This window comes from Schistocerca gregaria, chromosome X (genome assembly GCF_023897955.1).
Source record: "Schistocerca gregaria isolate iqSchGreg1 chromosome X, iqSchGreg1.2, whole genome shotgun sequence".
Lineage (NCBI taxonomy): Eukaryota > Metazoa > Arthropoda > Insecta > Orthoptera > Acrididae > Schistocerca > Schistocerca gregaria.
In genome coordinates this window covers 107,620,117-107,636,357 of record NC_064931.1, presented here as the reverse complement: position 1 = coordinate 107,636,357, position 16,241 = coordinate 107,620,117, and the positions used below count along the sequence as shown (strand labels likewise).

General features: G+C 36.7%; 1 long non-coding RNA gene across 2 annotated transcripts; it reads right to left on the bottom strand.

Moving 5' to 3' along the window:
* Positions 1–1,744: 1,744 nt before the first annotated feature.
* On the bottom strand, positions 1,745–15,464 carry LOC126298584 (uncharacterized). 2 transcript variants are annotated; one of them, XR_007552624.1, is made up of 5 exons: positions 15,334–15,464; positions 14,862–15,016; positions 14,533–14,726; positions 2,144–2,286; positions 1,745–1,911 (listed from the first exon to the last, which is right to left on the bottom strand). It is a non-coding gene; the product is annotated as an uncharacterized LOC126298584 (long non-coding RNA). The 2 variants fall into 2 exon arrangements; XR_007552625.1 differs by having other exon boundaries at positions 14,862–15,008; positions 15,334–15,463.
* Between the last annotated feature and the right edge of the window lie 777 nt (positions 15,465–16,241).

Below are 16,241 nucleotides of genomic sequence, written 5' to 3'. Positions count from 1 at the left end.
CACATAATGATTACTCTCAGTCAGTTTTGACCATCCATTGGCCGACTCGATATTCTACATCAGGAAAAGCAAACAAAATCTACATTACACACTTAAAAGTTACTAAATCTTATCTAAGAATCCAAAAATAGGTGTGCTATACACAAGTAGCTGAGTTAACCAACAGCAGCTTACTGTCCTATGTTACCCTCTATTTTCTTCTCACAAGCACTACTGTACCTCAAGGGCAAAACACGTAGTTTGCAGAAGCACTAAACACTGGACCATGGGACATTTAAAAACAATTCCTTTGTTGCCCCATTTAATACTTGCTTTACCAAAATGCCCATGTACCCTGGTACCAAACAAAATGCCATCACTCTCCTCAACCTTTGCAGATAGAGAAGGATTTCCTGGACTTCATTTATCTGTTATAGGTGTGTCTTACATAGGTCAAAGACCACTTGGGTCACAGCAGATTAGAAATCTTGCAGCACATAATGTTTCAGTGCCCTCATGATCACCTGTGACTCTGCATCAAATCCATGAAGCACACTGGGTAAAACAATGTTGGGCAAAAAATTACATTTCAGCCAGGAGGTTACTTGCACTGAGCCCCATCTGTGACTATTGCCAAACAATTATGGTGCATACAACACCAATTTAAAAATGCATTCAGGGGTCAAACTTTTTCGAGGTCTGCTCAAATCACAGATAGGGTTGTTATACGTCCCAAACCTGTCACTAGGCTTGGCTTTGGTGGGATGATAGACCCATCAGACACAACCAGCATAGCATAATTAGGTTTCAGACCAATTTACTTTGGACTGCTATTTGTTGTGAGTGGGTATTTGTTTCTTTTTGCAAGTGATTAAGTAGATGGACTTTGGGAAGTGAATGTATGCACATAGCTCCAGTCTGCACAAAAAATGCAGCTGGCATTTTACATTGTTTGCAAGCAACATATAACTCACTGCCTTTTCCATATGCAGTTTCAGGTGTTGGTACCTCATTGTTATTCTACACTTGCATCAATAAATACATTCTATGTGCCAGCTATTTGAATGTCACTGCAACTTCATACTGAATGTTTGCATATAATGTTTACATAAAAAGGTGGTGAACTGCAACTTCACATGGACATTCACATGTGTCGCAAATTGTTTGGCCCTTGCCTGCCACGATGGTATGCCTGAAGTATTGGCATTCGTTGTGAAGCATTGGGTTTCGAACGAATGTACTCTCAGTCATAAAATTCATTTCTTGATATATACTGCCACTAATATGAATCAAATGTAAGTATGAGAGATTGCTCATTAACTAACAACAGCATGCAGATGTCCATCTTTGGAGGTTTTACCATTCTTATGATACCCAATGTGATATTGCTGTACCCCGCAGTGAGCAGTAAAGTGTAATTGGAGTTTGTTACCCAAGACTGCAGTACGTATCAGTCCCCAGTTTGTCAACAGGTTGACCACACTCTCAGATTACACAGCAAAACAAATTCATAAAAAATCACTTTACTGAGTGCAGAACACATGATACAACAGTACTATATCTCTTTTGAGTTTTGTGAAAGTGAGGTGAAGTGACCCCAATGCAGTGTAAGGAAAGATGGTTTCAAAATAGGCGAACAATTGCCAAGAGTGAATGTGCAACCATGTTTGATTCATCCTAAACTCTGCAAACAATTAAGGAAAAAGGAGTGGTTTGCATAATACATAAACATGAAGCTAAAACATGAAGTAAACTGTACACCAACTTTATAAGGAAATACTCTTTTTAATCTATAAACACAAATGTACAGACATCTTATTGATGGTTCCAAGTATTAATATTTTAACTCATTGGGACGATCATCTGGAAACAAGGAACTTCTGCCTTTAGCATCAGCGTGAAACAAATCCATCTGACTTAAACTTCCCTCTCCTGTAGAAAGAAATGAACAGCTTCAAATAATAATTATGGCTTCAACAACACACACTTATTTGCACAACTAAATAGAACTACAGAGCCAACAAATTATAAACAATATTCTTAATTTGTATAGAAGACAAATTTGCATTAATACCTACAGAATCTCAGGACTTTCAGGTTTTCAATTCTTTATACGATCTTCTGTTCTTTATCATTTTTCATATACAAGAAAACAAGTACTTACGTTCAGCAGTACTCACTGGGTTGAGAGCCACGCTGATTGTAACTATAATAAATTAGCTGTTAATGGGAAAGCTTTGGGAAACCATGAACTACACCCTTTAATATCAGTAGGAAACGAATCTCTCTTATTTAGATTTCCATCTCCTGTAGAGAAAAATGGACAGCTTCAAATAATTATTATTGCTGCAACAATACACATTATTATTTGAGGTTCTAAATAGTACTAGGGGGGCCAAGAACTATGAAAAAAAATCTTAAATGTGTATACAAGATGAGTATGTATTACTATTTTCAGAATTTCAGGACACTCTAGTGTTTCCTTTTCTTTTCAGTACTCTATATGGCATTCTGTTCTTTATCATTATTCACACAGGAGAAAATGAGCACCTACATTCAACACCCTTCATAGGGTTCAGAGCCAGCTCATTATATTTAAGTCTCAATCTGAATACAGAATTAGTCAATAAATTAATTACTGACATCAATTATGAAAGCAGCAAATTCAGAAACCATTAACACAGCTGTTTACCAATCATTATCCTATGCAAAATGACGTCTACAATCAGCATAGATATTATGGGCTACAAGTAACTAAGATGACAAAGGTCCCAACTTAATAGGGAAGACAATACATGTGATACATTTGTAAACAGTAAACTTTCCCTGCACAGATGTCATAACTACAGTTACAATTGTAATTGTGCTGTTGTTCCCTAAGCAAAAATATCTTAGCATAATTTGCAATTATTTTCATGGGTGAATTAGTTCTTTACATGATGTACAATATTCTGGAGACAGCTATTGCTGCTGAAGTTCAGTGCTAGATATGATTTTTATAAAGGAGAAAAATTGTGTAGCAACGTTTCTAACATCTTGATTCAATATGACCATTTGTGGGCTTAGGATGTTAATACTTGGAGATGTGATTAAGTATCCACACTTCCAGAATGACCACAGAAGATGCTTTATAAATAAAGTGACACACATCTTGTAAATAATACTCGAGAACTGCAGTAAGCTCAAGATGGAAAAACCAATAATAATTGTTTATAACAGCTACTGTGGAAGATGGCCCTACAAACAAATATATTGCTGTATACATCTTTGATGATGATTTTGTCCCTGTACAAACTTTTTGTCCATGATGTGCTGAGTAAGAAACGAAGAACCTAACTGTGCAATTTGATCCTTTCAAACACATAAGGCACTGCCACAAGTGAAACTACAAAGAAAAATAAATAAATAAAATAATCATATGACCTTAGGGATCTTTGAGATGACAAACTTTTCCAGAAGAGGTTTCAGATTTTCCAGGTTCCCATTCTGCTGCCCTGCATGTGCTGCAGCCAAATCAGTAGTCCATTCATTCAATAATAATCATTTTCTGCCATTGTTGCCTCCGGTGCAATTAAAATGCTTTTCCACAAATCTAGATACCTTGCTGTCCCATTTGGAATCCACACTAGTAGTACCACAAGTTTGTTCATTCACCTCTCATCTCCAACCATTAACTGTCCTGATCCATACTGCCTGTACTTCTTGTATGTTTCAACCAATTTGCCTCTGGCGTCACAAACAGCTGTTATTCTTTTCATCAGCTGCTGTAAAGTCCCCTCTTCCTTTACATTTTATTCTTTGAATGTTACCAACTACCTTTGTATTGCTCTGTATTACCCAATACATATGATCCTGCAAGTTGAACTGATTATCTGGTTACACTATGACAAACTCCGTCACTTTTCTCTTTGCCACTCTTCTGAACCACTGACGTCAAAATCCCACTACCCGCCTCTCTGGCTGCCAGTAAAAGCAGCAGTTAGTCTAATATCTTATTCACAATTACATTTTTTCCTCCTTTTGATTATTCTGTATCTTGTCAATATGAAACAAAATTACTCTGTTGACAATCTGTCCTTGGACTGCTAAAATATTGAATTTGTATTTGCAAATATTGTTTATAAATACATGTGAGATTTTCTTGCCTCTTCCCCTCGAACTTCTCTCTATTATTTCTTAATAACATCACTTTTCCATGGACAAAGTGGAGCTTTAGACCACTTTCCTCTGTATTTTCTTACATACCATTTTAAGTTATCAATTTACTGGATCATTCTTCCATTTTCATCAATTTTGTCATTTAAAATTAAATTTCTGTGGGCAGTTATATCAATAACAGCAGTCACACCCTAGAAAAAATGTTGACGGCTTACACAGCATGTTCTTATTTAAAAAATGAAATGGCTGCCCAAACTATGCAGAGAGAATGTGTGTTTATAAACCTAGCAGTATAGTGAGAACGCTAGTGTTACGGAAAGCTCAGGTAGCCACAAGCTCCAAAGTGAAAATGTCAAAGCAAGTGCCATTATGCCTCACTGACAACAGAGTAGGCATAGTTTAAACAGGGCACAACAAATGGTCTCCTGGAAATGGCTTTGTCATATTGTGACATTTTAGCTCACACAGTGTGTGCTACCATGCCACTGATCAGTTTTGTTGGATACAAGACAGTTGTATGAGGTGATATATGGGTAAGGGACCATTTGAAGTGACAACAGAACAACAATCATGATCACATAAATGTGTGGCAGAATGTCCAGCTTCAGCTTGGTACTGACTTAAAAATGCTTCACGACACCACGTACGGACACATGTAGACAGTTCAATGACACCTGCTACTAAAGGTATGCATGCTGTATTATAAAATTCCGTGTCCAAATCCACAAATGCATCAGACTGCAATGACCTTGTGAATGCCATAGGCTGACATGATAAGTGGCAAAATGTAATGTTTTTTGACGAAGTCCCACTTCAACTGCTCCAAATGATATCTGGCACATGGCATACACAGTGAAGTGGACAAACAGGTAAGGATACATGGCACTAACTGATACAACAGGCAATCTCAACTCCTGTTAGTTGAGGACAATCTGAAATACTATGTCACTGAGTTATTACATCCCAAGGTATTGCCTGCCCCGTCAGACAGATCAGAATGCCGCAGTTCGGATGTTGTTATGGCAAATAAAGTGTGCCACTTCTTTGAAAAATTATGAGTACAAAAGAAGAAAAACTTTGAGGTTTGCCGATGACATTGTCATTCTGTCAGAGATGGCAAAGGACTTGGAAGAGCAGCTGAACGGAATGGACAGTGTCTTGAAAGGAGGATATAAGATGAACATCAAGAAACGCAAAATGAGGATAATGGAATGTAGTCGAATTAAGTCGGGTGATGCTGAGGGAATTAGATTAGGAAATGAGACACAAAGTAGTAAAAGAGTGTTGCTATTTGGGGAGCAAAATAACTGATGATGGATGAAGTAGAGAGGATATAAAATGTAGACTGGCAATGGCAAGGAAAGCGTTTCTGAAGAAGAGAAATTTGTTAACATCAAGTATAGATTTAAGTGCCAGGAAGTCATTTCTGAAAGTATTTAGATGGAGTGTACCCATATATGGAAGTGAAAGATGGATGATAAATAGTTTGGACAAGAAGAGGATAGAAGCTTTCGAAATGTGGTGCTACAGAAGAATGCTGAAGATTAGATGGGTAGATCACATAACTAATGAGGAAGTATTGAGTAGGATTAGGGAGAAGAGAAGTTTGTGGCACAAATTGACAAGAAGAAGAGATCAGTTGGTAGGACATGTTCTGAGGCATCAAGGGATCACCAATTTAGCATCAGAGGGCAGTGTGGAGGGTAAAAATCTTAGAGGGAGACCAAGAGATGGATACACTAAGCAGATTCAGAAGGATGTAGGCTGCAATAGGTACTGGGAGATGAAGGAGCTTGCACAGGATAGAGTAGCATGGAGAGCTGCATCAAACCAGTCTCAGGACTGAAGACAACAACAACAACAACAACAACATGCTTTCCTTGAATGCAGGTTCATCTTAGATGTATCTCAAAAAATGTATAGGATATGATTGGATAGCAAATTGTTGGCCATAATCCTACAGTAATGACTGTTGTTTTGAAGACAACCAGTATGAAGAGAAACATATCCAAACTCTCGACTCCATGTACGTAACAGTGTTTACTCCACCCAATTACAAAGTGGGTGGTTTCACACTTTGAAAATTTACTAAAGTTGGCTCACATACATGTCTGAAATCCCTATCATTTGTTTTTTCCACATACCTGTTCCATCACAAACTTAATTTCATTTACATGTATCCTGAATGGGAAACACCATCCAGGTCTTTTTTTTATTAATGGCGACTACTTTTGATCTGCTTAGCAGACCAAAATCAACCATAATTAATAATCAATGATGGGTGTTCGTGATTCATTATACCAATGGAGATCACACTTTCTTGAGACATGCCATCAATTATGAAACGTGTATGCTGCTTAGTGTTCTATTATTCACAAGTAGTGTTTCTGTTCATTGCTGTACCTAAGAAAATCTCATTTCCACAAACAGTTTTCTTATTGTTTCAGTATAGATGGCTCTTATGTCAACTTCTTCACTCTTTTACATGACAATTTCAGTTAGCAATACAAGCTGACATATTACAGATGTTGTAGATGGGCTCAATCTAGCAGATTAACAGATAGAACTGGTCATCAAAAGTTGTTATTGTGATCAAAACTATCAAATTTGGTATAAACTGCACAAAGATAGCATTTCTATGGTATTTAATTTTTACCTTTAGGAAATGCATTCACCAGTTACACAAACCTAGCTGTTGCACTGAATTTTTCATCTAAAATCGTCATGCAATGCAGCCTCCTTTTAAGTTACCATGATAGTGGTAGGTAGAGAGGTAGTGTGTTTCAGTCTGAGGAAAAAGTCTTGTTACTTGACATAATATGTGTTAAATGTAACATAATAGTGCATAATGGGAGTCTGTGCAACTTCTGCAACAAACTGAGTTATTTCTCTTGCACATAAGTGTAGGAAAATAATGTACCAGACAAAAATGCTGATACAAATAGAAAATACACATACCTAACTAATTTGGCTGAACAGAATTCTTGCTCCTGCTTAACACTGAGACGCACAGGAATAAATGAACTTTGCGAAAGGCACTTCACTGTTACAAGAAAATATTAAAGCTCTCCAATTAGAGAATGTGGGTGGGTATCTGTTTCAAGGAAAATAACTTTCACAAAGAAGCAAAAAGCCTATGAAATCAAGTGCTCCTTTAAAAAAATAGATTTAAAACTTTAGGTACACACAAATATAACAAATCAGGTGCCAAATAATAATACAAAAAAATTGACAGAAGATGAAAGGTAAGAATGCAACACTTGGAATTTTGAAAAATCGTAGGGCGAAGTCTGTAATGAAACATCAAAAATGAGGATTCTTCCTGAGAATCCCTGTCACGGTACGTCTAGTATATTTAGTTCCTTGGCGAGTGACTCAACCAACTTAGAAGTAGATGGATTATAGATTGTGAAGTCTGAAGCCTTAGTAATGTAGGCAGAAGTGATTTCTGTGAATAGTCAGCTAAAGATTTTGTTGTAGCTGGAGAATCAAATGATTATGATAAAACTTCAGCATTGGATGCAACCTCTGCCCTTAACAGAACACTAGCAAACTTCACACACAAAAACAAATACCATAATAGTAAACATCACATCCGCATGACTTAATGGAATCTCTTGTGTCAACAAAGAAATACAGAAAATGAATCAAATACAAACATATCTATGACCATTTGAATGATGCGACACTAATAAATTTAAGCACTTTTTAAAAGGGAGTATTACCCAAAACGCGGCCAGTGCTTCAACAACACAGGTTAACTAGTCTTACGCAAAGCTACTGAAAATGTTTTAAGTGAAGTTAAAATTGGAGAATAACACCCTCCACAGAAACCTGCAGTTTTGACAAAGGCTTGTCCTTACAAGTCTTCGTCTATTTAATTGGTTGGTTTGGAAAGTAAAGGGAGCAAATCCATTTAATTGCAACTACTGCTATTAGTCATGTAATGATAAATCAATGGTACAATTGAGTGCTAAACACTTTGAGTGTGTTGTCCTTCCATATAAATGTACAGTCCATGAGGAAAAAATTTCATGAAATTTAACTATTTTCAGACGAATTGCAGTTTGATATACTGTGCCTTAATAAGCATTGTCTTAAGGAACATTAAAATAAGATGTACATTCCAGATAGCTTAAAAATTTTTAACTGATTATTTTAGCTAAAAATATGGAAAAGTTAGGGTATCATTACTAATCAAAAATTATCTCAACCATTCTGTTATAATAATACACATTAAGCACTACGTTTCTCAGTCCAGTAGCAAAGGTAAAACTACTTTGAAAATAGTTACGGCAGAAACAAGGCGAATTGCAGAAAATTTACCTGTTGTTCTAAGTGCAGGTGAGCTAAATAATAGTTTCTGAAACATTACCCATGACAGATGACAACTTGGACAACAGCAAGGACAGACTTCCAAACTCACCCAAAACAGAGCTGACAGTAGACTTGCAAAACTCTGAGTAGAGCACTATTTATCCTAAAGATATACTGTATGTAGTCAGATCACTGACAACTGAAGAAATGAAGACATACATAGTTTCACCAATTCTATGCTAAAGAAAATGATACTATATGCATTTCTCTGTCTTACATTATCAATAGGATGTTTATGGTGGAAATGTTTCGGCACTGTCTGAAAATGGCAACTGCCTTTTTCATGTGCGAAAAAGGAGACAGAAATTCACCTCAAAACTACAGACTCGTGGCAATAGTGCCAATATCAAAAATCACTGACACTTAACGGAAATTACATAATTTTTGTTCTGTGTTACAACCTTAACAAGGCCCAATATGGTTTCTGAAGTGTGCTATCAATAATTAAGGCGGGTTAGGAAGTTGGATTAGAAGTAATACACGGATTTCAAAATAGGGAGCACATGTATACCACTCTAGAAGACCTAACCAAGATATTTCACACTGCCTCGCACAGCATTTCAGTTAATAAATCTGAAAGACAGGGAATAACTGAAATATCGCTAACATGACAAATTGTATTTGAAAAACAAAAAGCAAATGGTTGTGGTAATATAAAAATGAAACTGAACACATCCTCTTATCCCTTAGAGGTGGTAAAGCAGAAACTTAACTTCAGCATTCTGTAAAATTGTTAGACATATACTACAACATTACATATTGGAATGTCCACACAGAAATACTCTGCAGTAAGTTGCCTCGGGTTTTATGTCTCCTTAGGGAAAGTATTGCATCAGTAGTGAGCTCATGCTCATGATATACTGTGGCTTTTTCATATAACTGAAGTTATGGAATACTACTTTGGGGAAGCTGACAATGTCTTATGGAACAACAGCTTTCTTCTTCAATTAAAAAAAAAATACCAATCACATTTGATTACAAAATGTTTGGAACAAACATAACTTCCATACACTTTACTTGCCTTCTGTTTGTACCATGTATGCACATTTGCTACATCCTCTTCTCTGAATACTGGAACATGGTGGTCATTGCCACTAGCTGCCTCAAAATCCTCATCCTCTCGTTTTGCTTCATTGTGCGAAACAAAACAGGATATTGTCACACTGTGGGGTTTTGTTTGGGCACACATTTTGTTTTGCAGAACTGGGAAATGGCTTTTTCACCTGTCCAAAGCACCGTTCAATTACCACCTGTTCCTTATAGTGACATCTGTTGGACACCTTCTCATCAGGTGCGTTGGGATTCTGGAACAGTGTCACTAACCAAGGTGTAATGTCCTACACTTCATCTCCTAAAATTTAAGCACTGCACTTTTTTACATACTATATGGTACACATATGAGTTTCTCCATATCCCAGCATCATCATGCACACAGCCATGCCAAGAAGCATTAACACTATTGAACATTTCACTATAATCACAAATCACCTGCACGTTTACAGAAGAAAAGCCCTTTCGAATAATATATTTTATGTCCATGTGTAGAAGGTTTCATTATGAATATATGCATGCAATCGAGGGGCCCCCATTGAACATGGAAACTGATCTCTAGACTGCCACTTAACTTTCGTTGTTTCTAATTTGTTTATGTTTTTTGGCAATAGGATCCACAACAGTGCCTTTCTGTTAATCTGCTGCAGAACATATAAAAATGTCTGCTGTATTCCTAAGTCTTCTCCTACAACTGTCGGAATGTGTGAGTTCACATAACAACACAAAAATGTTTTCATTTTACATTCTTTGGAAAGGGCACCACCACCTCTTGAGATTTTCAGGAAGAAAGTGCTTCACCAGCAAAATAATGTTTTCACAGTTAAATACATATTAGCTTTTACAGTTTCTTTCATCCGTGTTTTTTCATGCTACATATATCTATCTTTTTTTCCCTTTCCCTTTTGAGAACCATAAATTCTGCCCACTTGGTAACACTTAACCACAACACTGCTTAATCAGCTTGAAGTATGCTACAGAGTTCACTTCAAAAACAGAGAATGTTCTCCACTTTTGAGAAAGTTATGTGGTTTTATTCATACAAAATCTGGGAATTTTCTCTGTTTCAATCAAGTTCCCCCACCCTTTTATTCATGCTGAGAAGATTCTCAGGTGAAGTATGTTCTCCGACACTATTTTCGTGTGAACTTGAGAATACTCTCCGAAGTTCCAAGTATAAATGTATTCTCAATTTTAGTCATATGATCCATTAAGCTGTACTGTCTGATCTCTGTTTGGTATTATTTTAAAATTGATCCACTAAGTCCATGTTGCATGTCCTTTCTAGTTAATGTTTTCTCTGGATGATGCTCCAGCCAACATTTAATGCATTCCTGAGAACTACATCTCATTTCAAACAAAAGAACAGGCAATGCCACATACAATGGCAACTACTCAGTTCTCAGCCCATGAATTAAATAAGTTCTGAACATTACGGACTAAAGTGGAAAAAAGTTAGGACATAATACCACCAAGCCTTCTAAGCCAAGTTGAGATCTCATCAAGTGTACACATTATGTCTTCTTCACTAGGCTACAGCACACCAAATATCAGAAGTAGAGTATTTCTGTGACAACCACCAGCATCTGCAAATCCAGTATTCAATGAAAGTCTAGATCAGGGGCAGTGGTGTTCCATTCAGCAATGTTTTCAGCACTCATAGTAGGAAGCTACTGAGTCTACACAGTCAGCTCAAAAAACAGCTGGCATGTTTTAGAGAAATACTGTCACATTCTCATATCAACATATCACAACCTCCAAAATCATTAACATATTCAGAAGAAACAAGCAAATATTTGACAACCAAGATTATTAATTTAAGCTGCACTATTAGGTCCCAACCTACCCACAACCTCTTAATTTGTGACAATTAAAAGAAACAAATGTATGGAACAGTAAAGGTTTTTAATATAATTTTTGCAAGAAAAACTGTTGTATTCAAACCTAACATGGGGCCTGGTCTAAACTATACCTCAGTCTGCCACTACAACCAGTTTTTCAGCTTCTGCATGTGTTGGCTTTGCCAACTTGCAACCAAGCTGTCACATTCCAACCTAATCACAACCTCGCAAATACTTGGAAAAAATAGCCAAATATTTGTGACAACAGTGAAGAACAGAATGGTTTTTGTGCAGGCACTAGAAATTCAAAGATTTTTCTCTCCTCTCAATGGTTACGTTAAACTATTGTCCCACTTGCTATGTGAAACTGAAGCACTGCCAACTTTTGAGCAGTAGATAAACAGCTCTGTGACTGTATAGTGGCCCTGATCTAGACTTCAGCCCTGTATTATGCATGGGTTTCATAGCCTTCCTTTATTTCTTCTAAAGGGTTTTTAGAACGAGAATACAGCATTTACACCTCATACAACATGCACTAGTATTAGTGATAACTGTAGTCCTAAGGCAAAAAGTAAAATGAAATCCATGAGAAATTAAAAATCAGCTTTGGCCCAACTCTACAAAATGTACAGTGAATGTGCACACCTGTTCTCCTCAGGAATGCAAATGCCTGTGGGGGACCATATACGGTAGGGTACAAAAACAATAGTAGTATGAATGTCATTTAATTTTAAATTAAATTATCATGCTTACTGAGATTAGTGTGCCATGTATTCGAACTACAAGAACAATTTACTGAGCTACTTGCAGGACGACTCACGTATCAACACACTGATGCATGGATGATGTGTGACAAGACAAGGGACGTAGGCAAGAGTGTAATGTATTACAGTCATTCAGCAAAGAGGAAAAACTAATGACACAGGAGGAAAACTCAGCTGAGAAGGACGGGAGAAGGAAGCCCTTTTAACAGAATCATTACTAGCATATTCCTTAAATGTGTCATGGTAACCATAGATAAACTAAATGTGGATGATAAGAAAACTGAACACACATGAACAAAAATGTCTCATTGGGCTATTACAAACACTAAAGAATTACTGACACATCAGTAATGGATTGCACAATTTTGTTTCTAATTTTAGAGTAATAAAGTGCTGGAACCGTTATGGCACCAATAGAAGATATAACAACAGACATAGGACAAGCCTTTTGTTACTTTTCTGCCTCATATTCTAAACCTAAGATAAATTGAGAACATATTTTTCTTAAGAAGTCATGCATGAAGCAATAGCCTAGTGGCACTGCATGAAGTTATAGTGCAAGTGTTTTACAATTTGGGATAGTGTGAATAACATGTACTCCAGTGTAAGACATCAGAAGTAATTAACACCGGGTGGTCTACTTTACAGGTAAACAGAGTGACACGAACTTCATGAAAATGGAACTTATCTTACTATCTTATTACAGTGAATTTAAATATGACATTCTCAGCCTTCTAACCACCACATCAAACATCAAAATATAAATTTCCACAAAATTATTTAGAAGTCACTTAAGCCAATATCAAGACAAAATAGCTTGAAAACATGATTACTCAAATGATATTTTGTGTTCTGCAGTTGGCCTCATGATTATCCAGCCAGTTACCTAATTAGAAAATAAAGCATCTTCTTTAAACACTACCTCATTTGCACAATTTTTAAAAACACTCTCCTACACCAAGTTGTGCCTTAAATCAAATCACTAGCATTCAGAAAAAAGTGTGGGCCAACCAGAAAAAAATCAAAGTAATTACAGCACAGGGAATATTCTGCCTCTTCATATGGATGAATTCCTAAGTGACCGACACAGAAACGGTTTTTCTGAACTGTGCATATAAAATTACAGGTGATTACTCATCAACTAAACTTCTGCCTCAGTAGATTCTACATTATACAGGATAATTTCAGATTTATATTTCCACCGGACAGCTTGTGTTGAAGCAGAACATTTAATTTACACTACAAATTCCAAACATCTTCCAGCATTAATAATAATAATAATAATAATAATAATAATAGTAATTATTATTATTATTATTATTATTATTATTATTATTATTATTATTATTATTATTATTATTATTATTATTATTATATTATTATTATTATTATAGAGACACATGCTGAAAAACCTCAGCTTCTGTATTGAATTCAAAAACATTAGTATTTCACATAACAGTCATTGCTGAAATTGCCCTGTGGAGAGCTGCTCACTGGGGAAGAAGTCCGCTGAGGGTGCAGAGGATGAGGTGAGATTGGAATTTAATGACTTCATAAAAATAGAGTCCTATCTTGAATTGGACATGAATGGAGACATATCAGCCACGGTCTACTTCAAGAACTATTCAATGTGATTTAAAGTAAACAGGGATGGCCAGATGCGAAGATGACTCCGGTTCTTCCCAAAAGTTACTCCAGTGGTTTTTACACTGTTATTAAACTTAGTATTCCCTCGATGCAATCAACAGATAAAATAATTACAGTCAAACTATTTTACCATGATCAATCTTGTTATGGACAGAACTTCAAAATAGCTATGTTGCACAGTTAAATAAAAGCATGAAACAACACATTCCCTTAAATCTAAGACCAGAAAGGATATATTTGCTGTGGTATACTTTTGACAGTAAATTCAGTGGAGAAATGGGTACTCACCTAGATTTGATGTGTCCTGCAGTATGACTTACTAGTAGAAAATGTAAAGAGAAATTTTAGAGTTTGCTTCAGGTCTAGAAAAGAGTGCTAAAATTAAAGTAAATGAGAAATAACCACAGTGTGCATCCTCTCAGAAAGCCTGCAGCTGCTAGGACTGTGTCATAAAAGCAAAGCACAGTTGCAATTTTCAATACTCCAATGAGTACCAACCTTTAGCAGCATTGGCTGTGCTTCAGATGGGATGTATTCATGATGAAGTGACAGGAACACTAGACACCTGTGTAAGGTTCCCATTGTATTTTTGGGAACCCTGCACAGGTGCATAGTGTAACTGTCCTGATTTCGCGCCTTCCTCCAGTTTTTGCACCTTTGTGATGAAACCTATACCAATAGGTACACTCAAATTAGGAGATAATCATGACACTCACCTGACAGGCTGATTTGCTGTAAATAATCAAAGAAGCATCACCAGAGAATTTCTTTTTTTTTTCGCAAGAAAATGCCAACAGCACATACAGTAGCTCTGAATTTACACATCCGTCTTACATATTAGGTCACATTCGGTGAACGATGACTGCTACGAAATTATTCCACGACAATTTGGTACTACACAGCTTGATTTCTTCCGTGTAAAGAGGTGGCAAATGGGAAAAACAGTTAAAAATTAAAATAAAGAAGAAACCAAACTTCAGTAAACAAACTACAACTTATTCATTACAATATTTACTTGGGCTATAGCAGCCGACCATAAACTTACCACACGAACATCAATGCAATACCAGCATCCATTAAAGAAGGGTGTGGTCTTACTGCTACATCGAATCAAACATGCGATATGTTTGCTGCGTCGGAACTCTTTATGGCGCCAGTATTCGTACTTATCATGTAGCATCTGCTAAAACACCTACAACACTATACACCGATTAATTTTAACAACTACGTTTCCTCAATATTCAATGCAGAACGACGCCATTAGCATCTAGGTTATTAAAATACTGCGTATAAAAAAATACAGAACGCAAATCCTTTATTGCGGCATACACAAAAACAAGAAAATGCTTTTTCGAACAACACCGAAAACAATTACAAATACAGTAAAATTAAGGAATGTATTCGTTTTACAAAGCCCGTCATACTATCAAAGATATACCGCTAATTCATCAATTTTCTTACATAAAACTACGATATAACCCAGATTCGAATCACCAGTTACAAAACAGGATACTTACCAGCTCTTCAAACAACACAAAAATATTTGTTTCCTCATCACGTAACTAACAACGTCAACGTGTTAACGGAGTACACTCAAAGACAATCGCAACAGTTGCAACTTTTCACTTGCAGAGATGGTTGTGCAGTGATCTGTGTTGTGTCTAGCCCATGACATCCAACAAACAGCTCCATGGACCCAATCGTTCACGACTAGAGCCGAAACTCTACGAGACAGCGGACGAAAGGTACCCAACATTCTATGGCTTGATATCTGACGCATTGGTCCAAGTGACATGTTTTCTATGCAGATCCATCGAGTGTGTAGTTTTTGACACCCCGTGGAAACCTTATGATGTGGTTAACCCTTAAAGGCCAATTCACACCCGCCGTCACGTCCCGTCCCTTCAAAACAATCTCCAATGCATTACAAATAGCACCAACATTGGACGTGCCGCGCCATTCCGGCCTGTCCCGTCAATCACGGCACCTTCAAAGTTTCTCGGGAAGAAACATTTGCCGGTTAACGTTATCCAACCGTTGTCGCTCACGTCACCGCCAAGCCCATTTCCTCTCGATACACGGCCATGCAGAGATCTCAGTAGTTTGTTTCGTTGTGGTTTCGTGGTTAATATCAGTTGTTGTTTGTTCGTTATTTGTTATACACAGTATTTCATATTTCTGTTGTAAAAATGTATAATAAATAACGAAAGATTAAGTGCAGCAGTGAGGCAGGAGTCTAAAATCGTGTGACATGAACGTACTTAACTACTTCCCCTCTATTACATTTATAAAGTGGTTTTTTATACATGCTAGTATGGTATTTAATTATCTTACAATCAAATAATTGCAATATGACTCCAACTTGAAGCGAAAAAAGTACTGTGTAGAATCAGATCGATTACCAGTAGTAGGTGGAATTTATTTG